This window comes from Pelophylax lessonae (assembly GCF_965119305.1).
Source record: "Pelophylax lessonae genome assembly, chromosome: 8".
Classification (NCBI taxonomy): Eukaryota; Metazoa; Chordata; class Amphibia; order Anura; family Ranidae; genus Pelophylax; species Pelophylax lessonae.
In genome coordinates this window covers 301,637,614-301,659,336 of record NC_138775.1, presented here as the reverse complement: position 1 = coordinate 301,659,336, position 21,723 = coordinate 301,637,614, and the positions used below count along the sequence as shown (strand labels likewise).

The 21,723-nt window shown below is 42.4% G+C and overlaps 1 protein-coding gene across 1 annotated transcript in view; it reads right to left on the bottom strand.

The window, feature by feature from the left end:
- Positions 1-21,723, bottom strand: part of LOC309561796 (cytochrome P450 4B1-like) — a 146,689-nt gene that overhangs the window by 87,854 nt on the left and 37,112 nt on the right. The window lies entirely within an intron of this gene.

Sequence of the window (21,723 nt, the reverse complement as noted above, 5' to 3'; positions counted from 1 at the left end):
GCGGTATTCCCAGGTGTCCTCATAAAATAAAGAATTGCTGGACATAGTGAGGACCGTTTAAACTGTATATTTATTAAGTTAAAATACAATGGAATACTCACAAACATACAACATGAAAAAGCCTGTAAGTGCCTATACTAGGTACGGTGGTGTATCGCTCCTCAGCGTTCTCCTTTCCGACCTGAAGTCACGTGGCTGCCTCTCGGCCAATGGCTATACGCGTTTCGCTGTGAACACAGCGTCATCTGTAGCTGGCTAATTCGAGGTGCCATCTGTATTATATAGCCGCGCTAAGCTATCCTTCCGGTGTGTTGAATATTAGATTATGCTTGTTACATTTAATAGTGTCTGGCTTTGCTGGTATTATGACTCCGATGCAATGTATCTTTTATTGGTCTATTGTATTATTGCTGGAATACCTTTCTAAATTACTAAATATAACCTCTCTTACGATAACAATACCAGATGTGTGCTAAATAAATAAGTGAATAATTCTAATTGTTGAGTCGACCCCTAGTGGTCTTAATGGGTAACTACTACCACAGATTGTGTTGTAGCCATACATACGCCAATTTATATCCGATTATTAACCAATAAAGTGCTGCAATCTTTTTATAAATAAATAAATAACAAATTGGAACGACTATGTAGTTATATATAAGTTAATATCAATTAAAAAGATAAATTATCTGGATATAGAAAAGTTTAAAAGTCATTTATAAAACAATTAATATCTATTTCTACGTTTAAACCCTTCGGTTTACAGGAGACCTCCTATTTTGAAGGATAAACTGGCAAAAAATATACCAGACCCTCCAAAAAAACTAAATACATTTTTAGACCAAAAAGGTTATTATAGATGTGGTGACTGCGTTATATGTCGCACATGCAGAAAAAACAATAAGCGAAGAAAGGAAACACAATTCCAATCCACAGTCACTGGGCAACAATTTAAAATTGATAAATTTATTACTTGTAGAACCACACATGTTACGTACTTATTAGAATGTGAATGCGGTCTCCAGTACGTGGGACGCACAACAAGAGAACTTCGCATCAGATTAAGAGAACACATCAAAAATATAAAAAATGGATTCCAAAAGCATAGTCTGTCCAACCATTTCCGCATCTGCCACAACAAAGATCCGAGCAAGTTGAAATTCTGTGGAATAGATACTATTGTCAAACACTGGAGGGGCACACACATGACAAGAGCTATCTCACAGAACGAAACATGGTGGATACACAAATTAGGAAGTATGACACCGAAGGGTTTAAACGTAGAAATAGATATTAATTGTTTTATAAATGACTTTTAAACTTTTCTATATCCAGATAATTTATCTTTTTAATTGATATTAACTTATATATAACTACATAGTCGTTCCAATTTGTTATTTATTTATTTATAAAAAGATTGCAGCACTTTATTGGTTAATAATCGGATATAAATTGGCGTATGTATGGCTACAACACAATCTGTGGTAGTAGTTACCCATTAAGACCACTAGGGGTCGACTCAACAATTAGAATTATTCACTTATTTATTTAGCACACATCTGGTATTGTTATCGTAAGAGAGGTTATATTTAGTAATTTAGAAAGGTATTCCAGCAATAATACAATAGACCAATAAAAGATACATTGCATCGGAGTCATAATACCAGCAAAGCCAGACACTATTAAATGTAACAAGCATAATCTAATATTCAACACACCGGAAGGATAGCTTAGCGCGGCTATATAATACAGATGGCACCTCGAATTAGCCAGCTACAGATGACGCTGTGTTCACAGCGAAACGCGTATAGCCATTGGCCGAGAGGCAGCCACGTGACTTCAGGTCGGAAAGGAGAACGCTGAGGAGCGATACACCACCGTACCTAGTATAGGCACTTACAGGCTTTTTCATGTTGTATGTTTGTGAGTATTCCATTGTATTTTAACTTAATAAATATACAGTTTAAACGGTCCTCACTATGTCCAGCAATTCTTTATTTTATGAGGACACCTGAGAATACCGCTTAAAGAAGAAGGATCGCTTCCAACATAGTCCAAACAGCTTTGCAGGAGACAAATAAGAAACAACAGCTCACTCCACTATAATCTGCTTTAAAATCACCACATAGTGGTAAGTAGATACCCTAAGGGGGAGACCCCGAAGTTGCAAGAATAAGCATCCTGCTTCTGCTACCTCAAAGAACTGTTTTACGGACTGTTTGCACTCAGTTTGCATTTTTGGAGTTTTACATTGTAATATCTGCACTTTTTATTTATTGGTATTTTGCACAATAATTGCACTGAATGGCACTTTATTGATGGTTTACATGGATGGTTTAATTACCATTTTCTAAGTTCAGGATAATTGTTTTATGAACACTCACTTATTTATTTATTATTTAAAATAGCAGCGCTGCAATCACTGACCTTCACTCATTCAAAGCACTAGCACTTTCTTTGCAGCAGGCAGCTAATTTATAAGCACTTAATTGGATAATATTACACACCCCATAAGCGCGAGGTCCACAGTCCCGATATGTTCTTACTATTGTATTCTATTCTATTGTTTAGACACAGCGGGAGTCGGGCCGAGGGAGGACAGGCGGCCATTGCTGCCTCCCTCCCCCATCCTTCATGGAAACGGTGAGAAGACCCGCCTATTTGTGGGAAAAAAGTACATAAATATTATTTGGGTACAGATTCGCACGACCGCGCAATTGTCCGTTAAAGTAACACAGTGCCGAATCACAAAATATGGCATGGTCAGGAAGGGGGTAAAATCTTCCAGTCTTAAAGTGATTAAACAAATTCATGCAAAAAAAAAAAAATCAAAATTAAATGAAACATTTTTTTTTTGTTCTGCACATGTCTAGTTATAGCTGGGGTCAGGGCTATGGCTAGGGTTAGGTTAGGGTTAAAGGTTAGGGTTTTGGCTATAGATAGAGTTAGGGTTATCTCTAAGATTAGGGTTATAGCTATGGTTAAGGGTTAGGGTTAGGATTGGGGGTTAGGTTAATGGTTAGGGTTAAGGCTATGGTTGGGGTTAGGGCAAAGGCAGAGTTATGGCTAGGGTTAGGGTTAATTCTAGGGTTAGGGTTAGGGTTGGGGTTATGGCTAGTGTTAGGGTAATGACTAGGGTTATGGCTATAGTTATAATAAAGTTAGGATTATGGCTAGGGTTAGGGTTAAGGCTAGGGTTATGGCTAGGGTTAGGGTTGGGATTAGGCTTAAGGCTAGGGTTAAGGTTAGGGTTAAAGTTGTGTTAAGGTTATGGTTATGGTTAGGGTTAGTGTTAAGGTTAAGGGTTAGGGTTAATACTAGGGTTAAGGTTGGGGTTAGAGTTAAAGCTGGGGTTAGGGTTAACACTAGGGTTAGAATTGGGTTATGGTTAAGGCTAGGGTTCAGGGTTATGGCTATGGTTAGAGTTGGGGTAAGGGTTATGGCTAGGGTTGGGGTTGGGGTTAGGGTTTAGGCTAAGGTTAGGGTTACTATTAAGGCTAGGTTTAGGGTTAGGGTTAAGACTAGGGTTAGGGTTAGGTTTATGGCTAGGGTTAGGGTTGGGGGTTAGGGTTGGGGGCTAGGGTTAAGGCTAGGGTTAGGGTATGGATTTGGCTTAGGGTTAGACTGGGGTTAGGTTTATGGCTAGGGTTAGGGCTATGATTGGGGTTATGGCTAGGGTTAGGTTAGGGTTATGGCTAGGGTTATGGCTATAGTTAGAGTTAGGGTGATCTCTAGGATTAGGGTTATGGCTATGGTTAGAGTTGGGGTTAGGGTTATGGCTAGGGTTAAGGGTTAGGGTTAATGGATTAAATTAATTTATGCAACAAAAAAGAATCAAAATGAAATAAAACATTTTTTTTGTTCTGCACATGTCTAGTTATAGCTAGGGTCAGGGTTAGGGATGGGGTAGGGGTAGGGGTTATCGCTAGGATTGGGGTTATGGCAAGGGTTAGGTTAGAGTTCTGACTAGGGTTATGGCTATAGATAGAGTTAGGGTTATCTCTAGGATTAGGGTTATGGCTATGGTTAAGGGTTAGAGTTAAGGCTGGGGTTAGGGTTGAGGTTATGTTCATGGCTAGGGTTATGGTTGGGGTTAGAGTTAAGGCTAGGGTTAGTGGTAGGGTCAGGAAGGGGGTAAAATCTTCCGGTCTTAAAGTGATTAAACAAATTCATGCAAAAAAAATAAAAATCAAAATGAAATGAAACAATTTTTTTTGTTCTGCACATGTCTAGTTATAGCTGGGGTCAGGGTTAGGTTAGGGTTAAAGGTTAGGGTTTTGGCTATAGATAGAGTTAGGGTTATCTCTAGGATTAGGGTTAAGGCTATGGTTGGGGTTAGGGCAAAGGCAGAGTTATGGCTAGGGTTAGGGTTAATTCTAGGGTTAGGGTTAGGGTTGGGGTTATGGCTAGTGTTAGGGTAATGACTAGGGTTATGGCTATAGTTATAATAAAGTTAGGATTATGGCTAGGGTTAGGGTTAAGGCTAGGGTTAAGGCTAGGGTTAGGGTTGGGATTAGGCTTAAGGCTAGGGTTAGGGTTAAAGTTGGGTTAAGGTTATGGTTAGGGTTAGTGTTAAAGTTAAGGGTTAGGGTTAATATTAGGGTTAAGGTTGGGGTTAGAGTTAAAGCTGGGGTTAGGGTTAACACTAGGGTTAGAATTGGGTTATGGTTAAGGCTAGGGTTCATGGTTATGGCTATGGTTAGAGTTGGGGTAAGGGTTATGGCTAGGGTTGGGGTTGGGGTTAGGGTTTATGCTAAGGTTAGGGTTAATATTAAGGCTAGGTTTAGGGTTACGACTAGGGTTAGGGTTAGGTTTATGGCTAGGGTTAGGGTTGGGGGTTAGGATTGGGGGCTAGGGTTAACACTAGGGTTAGAATTGGGTTATGCAGGAGATTAGATTGGTTATTAACAAGCTACCTAATCAGAAAGCATCAGGAGAAGATGGCTTCTCTAATGAATATTATAAGAGTTTGTCCTCAGAAGTGGCCCCCCAGCTAAAATCGCTATTTGAATTGGTAGCCACTACTGGTTCTTTCCCGTCGGAAATGTTGAAGGGGTTAATAGTTACTATCCCTAAACAGAAAAAAGATCCTAAAGATCCCTCATCCTATAGGCCCATTGCCTTACTAAATACAGACATAAAGATTTTTGCAAAATTGGTCGCGAATAGACTACAGGAGTTTTTACCTCACTTGGTACATGCGGACCAAGTGGGGTTTGTGCCGGGGAGACAGGCCCCCGATGGAACTAGAAGAATTGTAAATCTGCTGGCGCGGATGGGATCCTGTCGGACGCCTTCACTGCTCCTATCTTTGGATGCGGAGAAGGCGTTCGACAGGATCCATTGGGACTACTTAGAAGCAGTTTTGGGTAAGTTTGGGATAGAGGGATGGCTGAAAAAGAATATAATGGCTCTTTATTCTGCGCCAACAGCGAATGTATCATTATCTGGATTGTTATCTAAAACCATTGGGATAACCAATGGGACGAGACAGGGATGTCCCCTCTCACCAGTTGTCTTCGCGTTGCTTATGGAGCCTTTTGCTCAGAGCGTTAGGGACAACGCGGGGATAACTGGCTGGAGGGTCGCTGAAATAGAACATAAGATCAGCTTGTTCGCTGATGACGTTATGTTAATCATCACCAACCCACTCTCTTCCTTGATAGAGGTTGAGAGAATGATAAATGAATTTAGCGCAGTGTCATTTTATAAATTAAATATTACAAAATCACAAATTATGGGCATTAATATCACCACTTTGGCACAAAAACGGATAAAAGCGAAATTTTCATTCGCATGGTCTCCATGTATACCTTTCTTGGGGATTATCCTAACCCCACATACTTCCCAGCTTTACGATCATAATTATAAACCGTTTTTGGATAACCTATTATTACAAGCTAGGGATTTAAAAATACAAGACTTGACCACAGCAGGAAGAGTGGCTACATTAAAAATGATTATTTTGCCTAAATTACTTTACTTGTTCCGTACATTGCCAATTACCCTTCCATCTCAATATTGCACTTCGGTTCAAAAGCAATTTAACCAAATTATATGGCAAGGGAAACCACCTCGATGCTCATCCCTTATTATGAGGAGACATAGGAGGCACGGAGGGATGGGGGTCCCTTCGGTTCTCGCATATTATAGAGCATCTGTCCTTGACCAATTGAAGTATTGGTGGTCTCCTGAGCAGCATAAAAGATGGCTGAGAATAGAGATGAACGACTGTAAACAGGAGAACCTTAAAATCACAATGCTGGCTGTAATATTAGGAGCCGAGGTTCCTGTTATACAATCGATAGTGGCTAAAACAGCCCTAACAGTTTGGGCAGAAATTGTAGGAAAACTACTAGAACACGGGAAGATGTGCGAATTCCCCACTCCACTGGCAGTTCTTTCGTGCTTTATCCCTAACCTTTGTAAGGGATTAGCTCGGTGGTAGGCGTATGGGTGACCCCTTTGGGGGGGTCGGCACACAGGGAGATAGCCGAGGAGTGGTTGAAAACAATAGTTTATGGTTTATTCTTCCAATTTCTTCAAACAAGTGCATGCAGCAAAAACATCAAAATAAAATAAAACAAAATAAATCCTTGCCTCTGTGGGCGGCTACCTTCTCACAGCTGGAACCTGCCTAAGAAGTCTTCCCAACCTACTGTTGGGCCGACACTGCTGATCCTACAGCAGACACTCAAATGTCCATTTGTTTGCTTTTCACACAGCACAAACATTGTCCATTGAACATGTCCCTTTGTTTTCTTTCACACAGAAACACTTCGTCTTCTCACCTTTGAGACGTCTTCACTCGTTTTTACCCTCCTGAGCGCACACCGCTTCAGGAGGTCTTCCCCATGCTCACTCAGCTTTCAGGGGGCACACAGGACTGTCCTCTACCCACATGGCGTCAGGATGCAGCCGTTTGTCTGCCTTCCTCTCCCAGCCCACACGGCGACAGGAGGCAGCAATGCATAGACTTTCTTTGGACAAATTATAGAGGCCTTAATTTCCTCATTCTGAACAGCTGAAGGCCTTTCAACTTCTTTACACCTTCCTGCTGCCTTTGGCAGCCGACACCCTATAGTAATTACTGAACTTTTCAAAGCAGGTGGGAATGTGTCTCCTCTCAGTGACTACATTCCCAGATTTACCTGACTTCCTGTCACATACCCCCCCCTCTTGTTTCAACCCTAGGGTTGGGACACATATTTCCAGGCACGCATGTGTCAGGCACTGCTGACTCACTGATAAGCCTCCTATTATCCTCAAGCTTCCGGATGAAACTGTTTCTGTCATCTTCATTGACAGTTTTCTCATAAATGCCACACAGTTTGTCTTTCATCTCATATACACATTCTTCAACTGCATTTTTGGCATCATTTTGCTCCTTCTCGTTTCTGTCATCTTCATTGACAGCTTTCTCATAAATGTCAGACAGCTTGTCCCTCATAACCGTCTGTCCAATCCACCATGGAGGACTGTGATCCATAGGTAACTCAATTTTGCTAGTCTTAAAGTCTTCAACATTCTTAAGACGCCTCTCTCTGCAATCAACAAATGATTTCCACAACACTTTGAGAACCTCTGCTTCACTTAGCTTTGTTCCAAGAACTGTCTGTACTTTATCAACTTTACTTCCATCATCATATGGGTCAAAGGCAACAACACAGTTGAACCCAGCGATCTGGGTGGTATCCATTATAGACCTCCTCTCTGCATCAGTGAAGAAGCATGGAACTGCAACACATTCTTTTACAGGTTTCTTCAATGCACTTTCTGCTGAACTATTTGACCGCTCAAAGTCACCTAGTTCCTTTTCTCTATCTGAATTCCACATGGAATGCATCTCAAGATCACGATCAAACTTCTGCCACCCGTCTTTCACCAGTTCCATTTTGGAAACACTCCCTGAAAGGCACTTATTCATTTGCTTCACGTTTTCACCAACAGCCTTAGTTTTCTCCACTAGGTGGCGTTTGCTTTTTTCTCCCAGATTTATATCACTTGCTTTAGTTTTCTCCGCTTTAGTTTTCTCCACTAGGTTTTCAGCCTGAACTGAGAAATCATCACATTTCTTACACAACTCTTTTGTTTGCTGAAGCTCTAATGATACATTTTCCAATGCTTGAAGTTTTTGAAGGAACGGTTTATTCCAAAGGGGTGATTCAAGCCACGTGTCATCACATTTCTGAGGATCACTCAGGACAGACCCCAAAACACTGATCCTTTTAAAAACTGCATCAGGCACACTATCCCCTCTTTGGGACAGATCCTCTGTTGCCTGGAATTCCTCTTCCAGTTCCTGCAACGGAATCTTCATCTCTTCTACTTGCTGTTCTAAGACTCGCTTAGACTTTTCTAGCTCCTGAACGCTTTTCACAACATCATCCTTGGAGCGGACCAAATCTTCCATCTCTGTACATAGCTGCTTGTTAACTCTTTCTAGTTCAGCCTTAGACTCTAGAGCTTCCTCCAAAGAGCGAGCCAAGAACAGGGCTTTGCTCTCGTTATCACGCGCCTCCGCTTCTGCGCGGTCGCGTTCTTCTGCATATTTTGCAGACACAGTCTTCTCTTCACCAAGCATCTGATCAAACTTCTTTTTCACATCTTCAACACACTGTAATGAACCAACGCTTTCTTCCATGCGTTTTTTCATATCCGCTATCTGAGCTTGCAATGTTGCGACTTGCTCTGATAGGTTTTTCTTTTCTTCCGCCTCCTCTTTTAATTGTTCCAGGAAGCCATTTTTCTCATCTTCCATTTGTTTGAGCTTTGTGCTAAAACTCAGCCTTTGACACCTCTCTTCCTGTAAGAGTTCCTGCGTGTCTTGCAGCTGCGATTCCAAGATAGAAAAATCTTCCGCAATTTCTCTAGATTTGCTGTCTGCTTGAGAAAGCTGATTTGTAACATTGTCCAACTCAACCTGCAGTCGGTTTGCCTTCTCTGACAGCTTAGCACACAATCGGTCACCTTCTGACACCTTGACTTGCGATTCCAGAAGCTGTGCCTCTACTTTTTCCCTCTTATGTTCACAATCTCCTTTTCCCTGCATAAGAGCCTTCACCTCATTGGCTAGTTTCTGGGAATGAGACTGTAATTCTGCCACACAGGCTTCTTTCTCCTTTAACTGCTGCTGGAAACGTTGGGCTTCACCTTTCCAACTTTCACAGTCTGCACGTAATTCATCTACCACATTGCTCAAAGTGGTGAGCTCATACACAGTACTCAGTAATTTAGCCTCTCTTTCACTTTTCTCGTTGTCGCTGAGAGACAATGTCGTTTTCAGAGCGACATTCTGTTCCTGCGACTCCTGCAGGTCTATTTTTGTAACTTCCAAACACTGAAGACTTTTTTCCAGCTGATTACGCAACTCCAACATTTCACACATACTTTACATAGTTACATAGTTACATAGTTAGTGAGGTTGAAAAAAGACACAAGTCCATCCAGTTCAACCATGATGCGTGTGTGTTTGCTTTTAACCGTACATTGTGTACCCCTGTATGTTGTGGTCTTTAAGGTGTACATCTAATAGTTTTTTGAAACTATCTATGCTCCCCGCTGATACGACTGCTTGTGGAAGAGAATTCCACATCCTTACCGCTCTTACAGTGAAGAACCCCTTACGCACTTTAAGGTTAAACCGCCTTTCCTCAAGTTTTAGTGAGTGGCCACGTGTCTTATTGTATTCCCTTTCTCTGAATAGTTTGTTCCTTATGCTAGGGTCGCCAGTACAGTATTTGTACATTGATATCATATCCCCCCTCAATCGTCTCTTCTCCAGAGAGAATAGGTTCAGTGCTTGTAGTCTTTCCTCATAGCCGATGTCCTCCATTCCCCTAATTATTTTTGTTGCCCTCCTCTGGACTTTCTCCAGTTCCAGCACATCCTTCCTGCGGACCGGTGCCCAGAACTGGACAGCATACTCCAGATGTGGCCGGACCAGAGTCTTGTAGAGCGGGAGAATAATCTCTTTATTTCTGGAGTGAATCCCCCTTTTTATACATCCCAGTATTCTGTTGGCTTTGCTTGCGGCGGCTTGGCATTGCATGCCACTGCCAAGCCTGTTGTCTACCAGTACCCCCAAGTCCTTTTCCATCCTAGACTCACCCAGAGGTTCACCCCCTAGTGAATAGCTTGCTTTCTGGTTTCTGGCACCCAAGTGCATTACTTTACATTTTTCTACATTAAACCTCATCTGCCATGTGGTTGCCCACCCCGTTATTTTGTTCAGGTCTGCTTGCAAGATTTCCACATCCTGCATAGAAGATATTGGCATGCCTAATTTAGTATCATCTGCAAATACTGAGATTGTACTAGATATCCCCTCCTCTAGATCATTTATGAATAAATTAAACAGGATTGGTCCCAGGACAGAACCCTGGGGGACCCCACTTTCCACACCCGCCCAATCCGAGTACTCCCCATTAATCACCACCCTCTGTACTCTCCCCTGGAGCCAGGTCTCTATCCAGGTACTCACCTTATGATCCATACCTACCTTCCTTAGTTTGTACAGTAAGCGTTTGTGAGGAACGGTGTCAAAGGCCTTTGCGAAGTCCAGATACACCACATCCACAGGCTTACCTTTATCTAGGTGGCAGCTCACTTCATCGTAGAAGGTTAACAGATTGGTTTGGCACGAACGATTTTTCATGAATCCATGCTGATTTCTACTTATAATACCATTTTCATTACTAAAGTCTTGTATGTGGTCCCTCATCATCCCCTCCAAAATTTTGCAGACTACTGATGTTAGGCTGACCGGCCTATAGTTACCCGGGATATATCTCGGCCCCTTTTTAAATATTGGTACCACGTTGGCTTTTTTCCAATCAGCTGGCACCATACCCGTCTGTAAACTATCCTTAAAGATCAAGAATAATGGTCTGGCAATCACCTGGCTGAGCTCATTAAGAACCCTCGGGTGCAAGCCATCCGGTCCCGGGGATTTATTTATGTTAAGTTTCTCTAGTTTAGCTCTAAGTCTATCCTCTGTTAGCCATGGCGGCACTTCCTGAGGTGTATTATTTAGTTCGGCCTTACAAGCGGGTTTCGTGTAGCCCCCCGATTCCTTTGTGAAGACTGAAGAAAAGAAATTATTTAACACTTCCGCCTTTTCTCTGTCCTCAGTGGCCATTTTTCCTTTATCATCTTTTATGGGGCCAATGTGCTCTGGCCTGGCTTTCTTACTGTTTATATACTTAAAGAACTTCTTGGGGTTCTTTTTGCTCTCCTCCGCTATATGTCTCTCGTGTTCTATTTTAGCCGCCCTGATTTCATCTTTACATTTCTTATTACACTCTTTGTAGTGCTTAAATGCTGCCAATGACCCCTCAGTCTTGTATTTTTTGAAGGCCTTTTCTTTAGCTCTAATATACATTTTAATGTTGGAGTTTAGCCACCCAGGGTTTAGTTTTGCTCTTTTAAATTTATTTCCCTGTGGAATGCACTGGCCCACTCCCTTGTTAAGTATGCTCTTGAAGCACTCCCATTTTTCCTCCGTGTTCTTTGTTCCCAGGGTTCTATCCCATTTGATATTTTCTAGCAGCGAGCGCAGTTTAGGGAAATTGGCTCTTGTGAAATTCAGCGTCCTTATATTACCCTTGTGTTTCCTATTACTGTAATTAATACTGAAACCAATTGACCTATGGTCACTGTTCCCTAAGTTGTCCCGTATTTCTATATCCGTGATCAGGTCTGTATTGTTGGTAATCAGTAGGTCAAGTACCGCATTGCTTCTTGTCGGTGCATTCACCATCTGACCCATGAAATTGTCCTGCAAAACATTTAGGAACTGCCGAGCCTTGGCTGAGTGTGCGGTTCCTTCTGCCCAGTCTATATCTGGATAATTAAAGTCCCCCATTATAATGACATTTCCCATCCTTGCTGCCAATCCTATCTGTAACATGAGGTCCGCCTCACCCTCCTCCCTCTGGTTGGGGGGCCTATAGCATACGCCCAATATTACCTTCCCCGCCGTGCCTTCCCTTTGAAGCTCTACCCATAGGGATTCTGCCTCGTCCATAGCTCCATTATTAATATCATCCCTCATATTTACCTGTATACTGTTCTTAATATACAAACATACCCCTCCCCCTTTTTTACTTTCTCTATCTCTGCGATAAAGGGAATACCCCTGAATGGACGCCATCCAGTCATGAGAGCTGTCAAACCAAGTCTCAGTTATCCCCACAAAATCTAAGTCCTCCTCAAATATCAGCAGCTCCAGCTCTCCCATCTTGTTGGCCAGGCTTCTGGCATTGGTATACAAACCTCGTAACTTTGATCGGTTATATTTATCCTCTTTTGATGTTTTTAGGCTGCTCTCTTGATTTTTCCCCGTACCCACCCTGGGTATAGGAGCTCCGAACACCCTACCGCTAATGCCCCCATTTCTGCCCTCTGAAACTTGCTTTCCACTGGGTAATTCTACATCTGTACCCTCCCCCCCATTCCCTAGTTTAAAAGCCCCTCTAACTTTTCGGCCATCCTCGCACCCAGTACGGCTGCACCCACCCCATTTAGGTGCAATCCGTCCCTACCAAAGAGCCGGTGACCGACTGAGAAGTCGGCCCAGTTCTCCAGGAACCCGAAACCCTCCTTACTACACCAGCTCCTCAGCCACTCGTTAACTTCCCTAATCTCCCGCTGCCTCTCTGGTGTGGCTCGAGGTACAGGTAGTATTTCGGAAAATATTACCTTGGAGGTCCTAGTCCTCAACTTAGCGCCTAAGTCCCTGAAATCGTTTAGGACTCTCCGTCTTCCTCTGCCTATGTCATTGGTACCCACGTGTACCATGACAGCTGGGTCTTCCCCAGCCCCACCCAATAATCTGTCCACCCGATCCGCTATGTGCCGAACCCGAGCGCCCGGCAAACAACAGACTGTTCGGCGCACACGGTCTTGGTCACAGATTACACTGTCTGCCCTTCTAATAATTGAGTCCCCTACCACCAGCACCTGTCTTTCCTTTCCCTTTCTCCCAGCCTCACTGGAGGAGTTCTTCCCCTGGCAGCTAGGGGCGTCGCTCTGCTCCAGCAATACTTTGCTTCTGCAAAGTCTGAATTTCAATTTCCTTTTCCATGAGGATGGTATCTTTCTCCTTTATAGTGTCTTGACATTTTTGCAACTCGACCAAAAGAAGAGCAGTGGTTTCTTCCCACTGTGACACATGAGACTTGAGTAGTTCATTCGTTTCCTGCAAGTTTCTATGCTCCATCTTAAGCAATTCCACGGCTTGTTCCTTTTCTTCCATTTTCCGTTGCAAGGCATCCAACTCAGCCCTGCACACATACTCGGTTTTCTCCAAACCGATGGCCTCCATTGGCTGCTGGCGTCTCTGTTTCCAGCCTGCCATGATCTCTTGGTGAGCCTTTTGTTGAGCTGCAAAGCTCCGCTGTTTCAGCATCTCCCCCATTTTGAGTTTACTTTTCATCTGAGCACACTGCATCTCCATAGCAGTTTCATCAGTGTTGCTAGGGACAACATCCTTCCTCTTTAGTAGACTCTCTTTAAGCATGGATGGGGCTGGTTCAGACGGTAGCATCCCCTCCATCCATAGAATCCGGTCTCTCATTTCATCTATCTTTGCATTTTTCAGGCGTTTTGAACGCCCCATCTTCAATAACTGCACAAACAAATTTTTTCACAGTCCGGCAAAAAAATTTTCAGACCACTGTCTCTTTAACACATAGTAGTTTTTTCTCTCTCTTGCAGGATCTCTTTTCCTGCACACACAGTTTGTGCAGTCACTTGCACCAGACACAACAAAGTTCATCAACTAATTTTGAGACCGCTGTCTCTTTAAAACACTTTTTTTTTTTTCTGTCAGGATCTTCTCTCCTGCACACATAGATTGTGCAATCTCATGCACCAGATAAAGTTCATCAAACATTTGCACTTCCTTGCAGGGATCTCTGCTTATGCCCACTGCATACCTCCACCATATGTAAGGGATTAGCTCGGTGGTAGGCGTATGGGTGACCCCTTTGGGGGGGTCGGCACACAGGGAGATAGCCGAGGAGTGGTTGAAAACAATAGTTTATGGTTTATTCTTCCAATTTCTTCAAACAAGTGCATGCAGCAAAAACATCAAAATAAAATAAAACAAAATAAATCCTTGCCTCTGTGGGCGGCTACCTTCTCACAGCTGGAACCTGCCTAAGAAGTCTTCCCAACCTACTGTTGGGCCGACACTGCTGATCCTACAGCAGACACTCAAATGTCCATTTGTTTGCTTTTCACACAGCACAAACATTGTCCATTGAACATGTCCCTTTGTTTTCTTTCACACAGAAACACTTCGTCTTCTCACCTTTGAGACGTCTTCACTCGTTTTTACCCTCCTGAGCGCACACCGCTTCAGGAGGTCTTCCCCATGCTCACTCAGCTTTCAGGGGGCACACAGGACTGTCCTCTACCCACATGGCGTCAGGATGCAGCAGTTTGTCTGCCTTCCTCTCCCAGCCCACACGGCGACAGGAGGCAGCAATGCATAGACTTTCTTTGGACAAATTATAGAGGCCTTAATTTCCTCATTCTAAACAGCTGAAGGCCTTTCAACTTCTTTACACCTTCCTGCTGCCTTTGGCAGCCGACACCCTATAGTAATTACTGAACTTTTCAAAGCAGGTGGGAATGTGTCTCCTCTCAGTGACTACATTCCCAGATTTACCTGACTTCCTGTCACACTTGATATAAACCTATGGTTAAGAAGTGGTGTTGATAGTTTGAAAGATTTGTATAGCGACACAGGTATCTATTCATTTGAGAGTTTGACAAATCGGTATAAAATACCATCATCAGCATTAATGAGCTATTATCAAATACGTTCGTTTTTACAGAAGAATAATCTCACTTTATATCTTAAATTACCAACTACTATGTATAAATTGTATCAAGAACCAATGACTACCTCTAATGGTATTTCAATTATCTACGATATACTGAATAAACATAATATTTACTCTAAATCCACTACTGTTTTGAAATGGGAGAGAATATTGGGGAAAGTTTTTCCCGAAATAAGCTGGTTGAAAGCCTTTGATATTACATACATTTCATCCAAATGTATCAACCATTGGGAGTTATACCAAAAAATCTTGAATTTTTGGTATTTAACTCCTATGAAATTGTCGAGATTCTATTCCTCAACATCAGCATTATGTTGGAGAGAATGCGGTGAGCAAGGATCGTTATTTCATATAATTTGGGACTGCAGATCGATTAGAGCATTTTGGTACAGAATATTCTCCCTGGTATCAGAACTGGTGGGAAAAAATATAGTCCCAAACTCCGAAATGGCGATCCTTCACTTAAATATATACGAGATTCCCCTGGAGTTCCGAGTAGTAGTTATGCATCTCTTATTAGCGGCAAAGCTTTTAATCACTAGAAGATGGAACTCTCAGGAGGTACCAACTCCATCCGACGCGGTTGAATTATTAAATCAACAATGTCAGATGGAAAAAATTGTGGCTACCTTAAGTGCAACAAAGAAAATGTTTGAAGTTAGTTGGAAATCATGGTTAAATAATAGAAGATGCATAGTAACATTGGAATAGGATTAAAGCAGCTGGGATAATATAAATATCGTTAGGCAGTTTTAGACTTGCTTTACCTCCCTCCATAAAAATTAATGTTAATTGAGAGAGATTTTAAATAACGGTATTCTAAATATGGTAACCCCCTTAGTGGGAGTCAAAACTATACTGGAAAGAAGGGGAGGAGTGGTTGTTTCCCTTTTTTTTTTTTTTTTTTCCTCTCCCTCTGGTAGTATAATGTTATAACTGACAAATTTACTGCAACAATGTTGTTTTTGTTTTTTCTATTGGATTTTGTATTATTTTTTTGTGGTTTGTATATTATTTTGGTATGTGAAAAATTAAAATAAAGAGATATTGAAATTAGAATTGGGTTATGGTTAAGGCTAGGGTTCAGGGTTATGGCTATGGTTAGAGTTGGGGTAAGGGTTATGGCTAGGGTTGGGGTTGGGGTTAGGGTTTAGGCTAAGGTTAGGGTTAATATTAAGGCTAGGTTTAGGGTTAAGACTAGGGTTAGGGTTAGATTTATGGCTAGGGTTAGGGTTGGGGGTTAGACTGGTGTTAGGTTTATGGCTAGGGTTAGGGCTATGGTTGGGGTTATGGCTAGGGTCAGGTTAGGGTTATGGCTAGGGTTATGGCTATAGTTAGAGTTAGGGTGATCTCTAGGATTAGGGTTATGGCTATGGTTAGAGTTGGGGTTAGGGTTATGGCTAGGGTTAAGGGTTAGGGTTAATGGATTAAATTAATTTATGCAACAAAAAAGAATCAAAATGAAATAAAACATTTTTTTTTTGTTCTGCACATGTCTAGTTATAGCTAGGGTCAGGGTTATGGATGGGGTAGGGGTTATCGCTAGGATTGGGGTTATGGCAAGGGTTAGGTTAGAGTTCTGACTAGGGTTATGGCTATAGTTAGAGTTAGGGTTATCTCTAGGATTAGGGTTATGGCTATGGTTAAGGGTTAGAGTTAAGGCCGGGGTTAGGGTTGGGGTTATGTTCATGGCTAGGGTTATGGTTGGGGTTAGAGTTAAGGCTAGGGTTAGTGTTAGGGTTATGGCTAGGGTTTGGGTTAGAGTTCGGGTTAGGGAAGGGTTAGGGTTATTGCTAGGATTAGGGTTATGGTTAGAGATGGGGATAGGGTTAAGGGTTAGGGTTAAGGCTAGGTTTAGAGTTGGGGTAAGGGTTATGGCTAGGGTTAAGGGTTTGGATTGGGGTTAGGTTTATGGCTAGGATTAGGGTTACGGTTAAGGCTAGGGTTACGGTTGGGGTTAGGGTTAAGAATAGGGTTGGGGTTAGGGTTTAGGCTAGGGTTAGGGTTATGGCTAGCGGTAATGGTAAGGCTAGGCATTTTTAGGGTTATGGCTAGGGTTGGGGTTAGGGTTAAGGCTAGGGTTGGGGTTAAGGCTAGGGTTATGACTAGGGTTAGGGTTAAGGGTTAGGGTTAAGGCTAAGGTTAGGGTTGGGGGTAAGTTTATAGCTAGGGTTAAAGTTGGGGTTAGGGTTAAGGCTAGGGTAAGGGTTATAGGGTTAAGTTTGGGGATAGTGTTAAGGATAGGGTTAGGTTAGGGTAATGGCTAGGGTTAGGGTGAGTGTTAAGGCTAGGGTTAGGGATGGGTTAGGGTTAAGGCTAGGGTTGGGATTAGGGTTAAGGCTATGATTAAGGGTTATGGCTATGGTTAGGGTTAGGGTTATGGCTAGTGTTAGGGTTGGGGTTAGGGTTTGGGTTAGGGTTTGGGTTAGGGTTATGACTAGGGTTATGGCTATAGTTAGAGTTAGGGCTAGGGTTATGGCTATGGTTAGGGTTATAGCTATGGTTAGGGTTGGGGTTAGGGTTGTGGCTAGGATTAAGGCTAGGGTTAGGGTTGGGTTAGGGTTGGGGATAGGGCTAGGGTTAGGGTTCAGGCTAGGGTTTGGATTAAGGCTAAAGGGTTAGGGCTAGGGTTATCTCTAGGATTAGGGTTATGGTTATGGCTATGGTTAGGATTATGGCTATGGTTACGGTTGGGGTTATGGTTAGGAATATGTCTAGGATTAGTGTTAGGGTTATGTCTAGGGTTGTGGTTAGGGTTATGGCTAGGGTAAGGTTAGGCTTAGGGTTATGACAAGTTATGGCTATAGTTAGGGTTAGGGTTATCTCTACAATTAGGGTTAGGGTTATGGATATGGTTAGGGTTAAGACTAGGGTTAGGGTTGGGGTTAGGGTTATGGCTTGGGGATAGGGTTGGGGTTAGGCTTAAGGCTAGGGTTGGGGTTATTGCTAGGGTTAGGGTTAAGGCTAGCATTAAGGTTAAGGTTATGGATAGGGTTAGGGTTAAGGTTATGACTAGGGTTAGGACTATAAGGGCTAGAGTAAGGTTTATCTCTATGATTAGGGTAAGGCTTATGGCAATGGTTAGGGTAATGGCTATGGTTAGAGTTGGGGTTAGGGTTTTGGCTAGTGTTAGGGTTAAGGGTTAAGGGTTAGGGTTAAGGCTAGGGTTAAGGTTGGGGTTAGGGATATGGCTAGGTTAGGTTAGGGTTAAAGCTCAGGTTAGGGTTACGTTTAAGGCTAGGCTTAGGGTTGGGGTTAGGGTTAGGGCTAGAGTTAGGGTTAGGTTTGGGATTATGGACATAGCTATGGTTAGGTTAGGGTTAAAGCTAGGGTTTTGGCTATATGTAAAGTTAGGGGTAGGGTTATCTCTACGATTAGGGTTATGGCTATGGTTAGGGTTGGGGTTAGGGTTAAGGCTAGGGACATGGTTGGGATTAGGATTATGACTAGGGTTAGGTTTATGGCTAGGGTTGGGGTAAGGGTTAAGGCTAGGGTTAGGGTTGGGGTAAGGGTTAAGGTTAGGGTTGGTGTTGGGGTTAGGGTTCTGGCAAGGTTAGGTTAGGGTTATGATTTATGGCTATAGTTAGAGTTAGGGCTAGGGTTATCTCTAGGATTAGGGTTAGGGTCATAGCTATGGTTAGGGTTATGGCTATGGTTAGGGTTGGGATTAGGGTTAAAGCTAGGGTTAGGGTTAAGACTAGGTCTAGGGTTGGGGTTAGGGTTATGGCTAGGGTTAGATCAGGGCTAGGGTTGGGGTTAATGTTAGAGTTGGGGGTTAAGGTTAAGGCTAGGGTTGGGGTAGGGTTATGGCTAGGCTTAGGTTAGGGTAAGGGTTATGACTAAGTTTATGGCTATAGTTAAAGTTAGGGCTAGGGTTAGGGTTATTTCTAGGATTAGGGTTATGGCATGGGTATGGGTTGGGATTAGGGTTAAGGCTAGGGTTCGAGGTAGGGTTAGGGTTAGGGTTGGGGCTACGGTTATGGGTAGGGTTGGGGTTAAGGCAAGAGTTAAGGTTGTGGTTAGGGTAAAAGATCATTTCTCTTGCAAAAGGGACACCAAGAATAGAGATGGATGGATAATTTGCTCGGGGGAGGGTTAGGGTTGGAGGTTAGGGTTATGGCATAGGGGTTAGGGTTAAGGCTAGGGTTAGGGTTATGGCTAAGGTTAGGATGGGGGTTAGGGTTATGGCTATGGTTAGGGTTAGAGTTATGGCTAGAGTTAGGGCTATGGTTAAGGTTAGGGTTAAGGTTAGGATTAGGGTTAAGGCTAGGGTTGGGGTTATGGCTATGGTTAGGGTTATGGCTAGGGTTGGGGTTAGGGTTATGCCTATGGTTACGGTTATGCTAGGATTAGGGTTATGACTATGGTTAGGGTTGGGGTTGGGGTTAGGGTTAGGTTAAGATTAGGGTTAAGGCTAGGATTAGTGTTGGGGTTAGGGTTCTGGCTAGGGTTAGATTAGGGTTAGGGTTATGACTAGGGTTATGGCTATAGTTTGAGTTAGGGCTAGGGTTAGGGTTATTACTAGGGTTAGGGTTATGGCTATGGTTAGGGTTATGGCTATGGTTATGGTTGGGAATAGGGTTATGCCTAGGGTTAGGTTAGGGTTAAGGCTAGGGCTAGGGTTGGAGTTAGGGTTATGGCTTGCGTTAAGTTAGGGTTATGACTAGGATTATTACTATAGTTAGAGTTAGGGCTAGGGCTAGCTCTAGGATTAGGGTTAAGGTAATGGCTATGACTAGGGTTATGGCTATGGTTAGGGTTATGACTAGGATTGTGTTTGGGGTTAGGGTTATGGCTATAGTTGGATTTAGGGTTATCTCTAGGATTAGGATCTAAGGTTAGGGTTAGGGTTAGGGTTAAGGCTAGGGTTGGGGTTAGGGTTATGGCTAGGGTTAAGGTTAGGTTTAAGGCTAGGGTTTGGGTTAGGGTTATGACTAGGGATAATCGAACGGTTCGGGTCGACCATCGGTTCGACCCGAACATTGGGTGTTCGAGGTTCAGCCGAATTTAGAACTTTTTGCTGAAAAAGTTTGGAATTCGGCAACCAGAACCGACCAAAATACAATGGTTCAGGAAATGGGCTTTAAAAGCCTGTGATTGGACCAGAACCATTAGCAAAAGCCAATTGAGGGGGCAGGAGAATGCTAGGAATGTGATTGGAGTGACTAGGGGGTCCCTAGGCCAATCATTAGTGAATACGCCCCCCAGTATATAAGATAGCCCCCGCCAAATTCCTAGCATTGTTATACTGGACATGGAAGAGAGTGGAAGCATTTCTGTTAATTTTACTTTAAAAGTGTCATTTAGCATTTATTAGTATGAGGAAATGGATATCTAGTGTAGTTAGAGTGCTATTTTACACTTTAGTTAGATGCAAAAATTTTGTTTCTGTAGGGAAAGTGTGAAGTGTCAGGGTGACCGTAATGTAGTGTAGGGTGAACTGACACTGACTGCTATGGCAGAGTGACCAAACCCTTCCATATCAGGGTGACCGCTATAGAGAAAAGATTGTTTCTCTCAAGTCACTTTTGCTGCAGTAATATGGCTTCGCCCCTGTCTGCTTGCTTTTTGGCTGCAGGCGTCTATAGTGATTTTTTGAGCACATGTTTGGAGTCAGGCATGACATCTGAACATGTGTATAGGGGGTATATATACACACCCATGTATGTATATATACACCTGCACATATATAGGTGTGAAAGGAGCAGAAAAAACTACTTGCCCATATGAAATAATTAACACCAATATAGTTACGCTCCTATCACACCTATATATGTCTAGGTGTGTATATACATATAAGTATGTGTGTATATATACCCATATACACGAGTCCAGATGTTTTGCCTGCCTCCAAAGAACCCAAAAAAATGCCCAAAAAAAACGACAGGTGTGTTGTTGCAGGCATTTATTTGGGGTTTTTGGAGGCAGGCAAAACATCTGAACTTGTGTATACAGGTATATATACACACATACTTATATGTATATATACACCTAGACATAAATAGGTGTGATAGTAGCATAAATATATGCTTGCGCTAATGAAATAATTAACACTAATATGGCTCCGCTCCTATAACACCTATATATGTGTAAGTGTAAAATACATATAAGTATGTGTGTATATATACCACTATACAAAAGTTCAGATGTTTTGCCTGCCTCCAAAAAACCCAAAAAAATGCCTGCAACAACACACCTGGGCTTTTTTTTTTTTTTTGGCGCTAGCTTTTTTTGGGCATTTTTTTGGGTTCTTTGGAGGCAGGCAAAACATCTGAACATGTGTATACGGGTATATATACACACATACTTATATATATTAGTGTAAATGATTTCATTAGCGCAAGCATATATTTCTGCTACTATCACACCTATATATGTCTAGGTGTATATATACATATAAGTATGTGTGTATCTATACCCGTATACACATGTTCAGATGTTTTGCCTGCCTGAAAAGACCCCAAAAAATGCCCAAAAAAACGCTTGCTACTAAACCGGCAAGGTGTGAAAATAGCGGAGCCATATGCCTGTTCTATAAGTGACCTAATACAAACGATCTTTTTTTATATGGTTCTGGACATGTTACAGAGCTGAAACTTCACAGGTACACTTTTTAGACCCCCCAGATACTAAATCCAAAGACATTTTTTATTTTTTTTTATTTTATTTATTTTTTTTTTTTCAATAATTGGCTCTCTATCAAAAAATGACAATTTTTAAGAACTTTTTTTTGTGTGATTAATAGTCCCTGGGGTATGACCCAGAACCCTAGGCACTTTTTAGGGGCATTTATTGGGTTTTAGGGCTTCAAAATGGTGTTTTTTGATTACCGAAGTTCGGGTCCCATTGATTTCAATGGGGTTCTGAA